This window comes from Orycteropus afer, unplaced genomic scaffold (genome assembly GCF_000298275.1).
Source record: "Orycteropus afer afer isolate SDZICR_OR568_19922 unplaced genomic scaffold, OryAfe1.0 scaffold00146, whole genome shotgun sequence".
Lineage (NCBI taxonomy): Eukaryota > Metazoa > Chordata > Mammalia > Tubulidentata > Orycteropodidae > Orycteropus > Orycteropus afer.
The window spans coordinates 5,820,422-5,824,944 of NW_006921733.1; the positions used below are offsets into that span (position 1 = coordinate 5,820,422).

General features: G+C 40.6%; 1 non-coding gene across 1 annotated transcript; it reads left to right on the forward strand.

Moving 5' to 3' along the window:
• Positions 1-1,132: 1,132 nt before the first annotated feature.
• Positions 1,133-1,204, forward strand: TRNAE-UUC. The gene has a single exon. It is a non-coding gene; the product is annotated as a tRNA-Glu (tRNA).
• The last annotated feature ends 3,319 nt before the right edge of the window (positions 1,205-4,523 follow it).

A 4,523-nucleotide genomic window follows, 5' to 3' on the forward strand; every position in this document is an offset into this window, starting at 1 on the left:
CACCACTTTTATGAAAAATAAAGTAAAATTTATTGGTCATAGGCACATTTATGAAATCCTGACATCTGCTTCATTTATTCAGTTTACAGATTCCTTTTCTCCACATACTTTCTAACACTTGACATTTTCCACTTTTGCTCTTTGGCCAAATGCTAGCTGGGAACCAGTGAAATTGATAATTTTCTCAAATGATTTTTAGGCACCAGGTTCCTTGCCAGTGAGTGGCCTGTTCACATCAAGTTCTCATTTTGTATTGCAGCATTTGTATTAAAATTATGTAGTTTTTAAAATCTATATACCTATATGATAAACTTACAAGACGTCAGTTTGATAAGTTGTAAATGTTTATCACACAATTGTTGTTTTTGCCATATAAAAGTTTTAATGTAGTGCAATATGCTAATTTCTTCCTTTGTTTGATCATCATTTTTTTAATAGCATAAGGCATGAGTTGAAATAGTCTGTAGGCAACTGGTTCTGGTTCTAAGGCCTTTCCTAAACAAAATCTTAAAACCAGACTCGCTCCTAAGTCCTTTTGTCCCAAAACGCTCCCTATGAACTATTGGGGTTTCATTCATGCAGCCCTGGTTCATGAAATTAGAATTACTCTGCAGCAAATTTTAGTTAAAATGTCCTAGGTTTTAAAATATGATTGGAAACATCTGGTCTACTAGGACGTTACCTTCAGCGTCAAAACTGGGGACTGAAACCAGCGGAATCAGGCTCAAAATGGGGATTCTTTGTCGCTGCATCTTAAGCCATTTGAAACCACTGTTTCCGAAATCGCACAGGGTCGCCTTTTACCAGAGATAGGAACTAAGGCTAGGCCCGGGCTTCCCCAGTCCCAGCGCTAAGCGGAGCGGACTCTTAAAGGCCAGAGTGAAGAGGTGTGGAAGAATAAAAGTAGCTTCCCTTTGACAGCAGTCGGGAAGCTAAGAATCGGAAACTCACTTAGCACGACCTCTGACGCATAGACATCTTACAGCCGGAAGGAGAAGTGAGAGAAAACGAAAGAGGTGAAGTTGCGCAGGCGCACAAACCATTCACTCTGTCCACGGCGGAGCAAAGCAAAGAAAGAGGAAGCAGAGTATTACCATTCAATTGACTCAGATTGCGGCCTGGTTTTAAGACTTCCCACATGGTCTAGCGGTTAGGATTCCTGGTTTTCACCCAGGCGGCCCGGGTTCGACTCCCGGTGTGGGAAAGTTAGTCATTTTTCTTTTTTCCCCCTCTTTTATTTAACACCACCACCAGGTAGATTTATATCCTCTTTAGAAAGGAAAACATGAACTGTTTAAAGTTGTAACGTCTTAAGGGAAAGTTGGAAACTACATTCACGCTGTAATTCACATCCTAAACAGTCTTCAGGTTGCACTCAGTGTAATAGGCGTTGTATTATTTTTGTGCATCATGTAAATCACATAAAATTCCATAATAAATAATGACAATATGTACTCGTCACACTCTTCTGGAAAAAGGAACTCATGCATATGGGCCAATTCCCTGTTCCCTATGCACCTACTAAATATACCACACATAGGAGTAGTTGACTTTATTATCCAGAGGCTTACTGAAGCAGGAATCACTGAGGCTGGGATATGAAGTAAGAGCTCCCCAAGTGGAAATATGACTTCAACAGAAGTTTGAGCCTGGATATAGACAGCTAGGGAAGAAACCATAATTCATTCACCTGGTTAACTTTCACAGAATAAGAATGGAGAAATAGAAGCACAGAATGACCCTTTGATCACAATCACATGCATGGTTAGATTGGGGTCAGCATTCCTCAGACTCAAATTTTCACAGGTGGAAAAAGTCTTTGAAACTTCAGCTTCTATGTCATTTCCTAGATGAGGTCAAAACATTTCATTTTATGTTTAGGCCTTCATACCCTTAGCTATAAGCCTATAAGATAGTAGCTAATGCATGTCTGGAACAGGCAATGCTATCTCCGTTGAAAGTTCTAGTGTTCAAAATAGTCCTTGTCCTATTTACTGAGATTGTTCAAATCATGTGACCATTTGCTGATTTGGGTGAGGGGAGGGATTGTATGGAAAGAATATGTGACCAGCATGATGACACTGGGGAAAGGAAGGACACTGAAACGTGCACATAAGATATAGACAACAGATGCAAATAATAGAATATGTACAATACTACATTCCACTAACACCAACATCTAGCTACAGATAAATGCATAGGCAAGTAAGAAGATCAGGTGGGGTTCAGTGAACAAGAATGTACCTTAGACCAAGAATAGATTTAGCTGAAGATAATCTTACCTATGTACTTGTGCTACAAAGTTAGCCACACATATTACAGAAGCAACAGAAGACAGAGTTGGAGTAATCCGTCAGAGGCAACCAAACACCTTGGGAGAAAGAATCACCAGGCCTGCCGATTTGGGACCATAGTCTCGGGGAACACCAAGTTAAATTTGTACAACATAGTATATAAAAATCTTGTTCCAAAACCTACTTTGGTGAGTAGTGACTTGGGTCTTAAAAGCTTTAGAGCAGCCATCTAAGATGCAACTGTTGGTCTCCCCTCATCTGAAGCAAAGCAAATCAAAGGCATCTAGAAGCAATTAGTGCAAGGATATGATGGACCCTGGGACCAGAAGAACTAGAAGGTGCCCAGCTACCAATTGGAACTGCTCAGGAAGGGATCCAACCTAGGGTTCCTGGAAGGAAAAATGGGGAACTAAATTCAAAAACACAAAAATGACCAGAATTACTGGTCAGATAGAGTCTGGTGGAACCCCCAAGACTATGGCTCTGGGTTAACTTTAGGGCCTAGAATTGGACTCAGTCCAATGGATTGGCTCTTAGCCCAACAGTAGAAAGATTACATGCAGAATACCTACCCCAGGGCGATGCACCTACCTACTTTAGAGAGATACACCCCTTAGAGCAATTGGCCATGGTGCACCAGAAGAGCAGCATTCACACAGAGGAAAAGCAGGACAGACAAAGTGCATAGTTAAGAAGGACACAGGTAGAAAATAGTCATAGGGATGGGAAGGGAGAAGAGTTTGTTATGGTCGGGATGGTAATTGGGGCATGAAATCAAATGTATGCAAACTGTCAAAGGTAAAACAAATTTTGGTTTGTAAATTTGAGCCCAAAGCACAATAAAATTTTTAAAAAAGAAGAAATTAATCCAAGTTTTAATTTTAAAAAAATCACGTGACCAACTTTATGGTGTTCCAGTTGCTGATGTCTTCAGCTTAATATGCAACAAATCCAGTTGTGACAGGATAAGGGAATCCAGATCTTTAAAAACAACCGTATGAATTGCATGCAGAGATGTGGTTTTACTTATAGAGAAATGAAACTTTGTGCAAAAGCAGTATCTTCCATTCCTTAATTCAATTTGAATTCTGTGTTCTCAGTTTATATGTTGTTGTGGTGGTGGTTTGGTGCCTTCGAGCTGTCTCTAACTCATAGGAACCCTATGCACAGCAGAACAAAACACTGTCCAGTCCCGCACCAGCTCCATGATCCTTGCTATACTTGAGTCCATCACCGCAGCCACTGTGTCAATCCATCTTCTTGAGGGCCTTCCCCTCTTTCGTCGACCCTCCACCTTACCAAGCATGACATCCTTCTCCAGGGAATGGTCCCTTCTTACAACATGACCAAAGTAGGTGAGACAGAGTCTGGCCATTCCTACTGCTAAGGAGCATTCCGGCTGCACTTTCCCCAAGACAGATTTCTTAGTTCTTTTAGAAGTCCATGGTGCTTTCAGCGTTCTTCACCAGCACCACACCTCAAAAGCATCAACTTTCTTTGGTCTTCCTTATTCATTGTCCACCTCTCACATGCATATGAGGCAATTGAAAATTCCATGGCTTGTGTCAGGCACATCTTAGTCCTCAAGGAGATATCTTTGCTCCTCAGCACTTGAAAGAGGTCCTCTGCAGCTGATTTGCACAGTGCTATTTGTCATCCGATGTCCTGACTGCTGATTCCATTAGCATCAAATGTAGAACCAAGCAATGTGAACTCTTTGACAACTTCAGTCTTTTCTCCATTTATTGTGATGCTTCTTATAGGTCCAGTTGTGAGGATTTTTGTTTTCTTTATATTGAGATGTAATCCGTACTGCAGACTGTATTCTTCATTCTTCATCAGTAAGTGCTTCAAGTCATCCTCAATTTCAGCAAGCAAAGTTGTGTCATCAGCATATCACAGGTTGTTAATGATTCTTCCTCCAATCCTGACACCATGTTCTTCTTTATGTAGTCCAGGCTTCTTGGATTATTTCCTCAGCATGTAAATTGAATAAGCATTGTGAAAGGATACAACCTGATGTGTTCCCCTCTTGATATTTAAACCACACAGTGTCCTCTTGTTCTGTTCAAATGACAGCTTCCTGGTATATGTACTGGTTCCTCATCAGTCCAGTTAAGTGTTCTGGAATTTCCATTCTTTTCAGTATTACCCATAATTTTTTTTTTTTTTTTATTAGGATTTGGGTGAAGATTTACAGAGCAAATTCACTTTTCATACAGCAGTTCA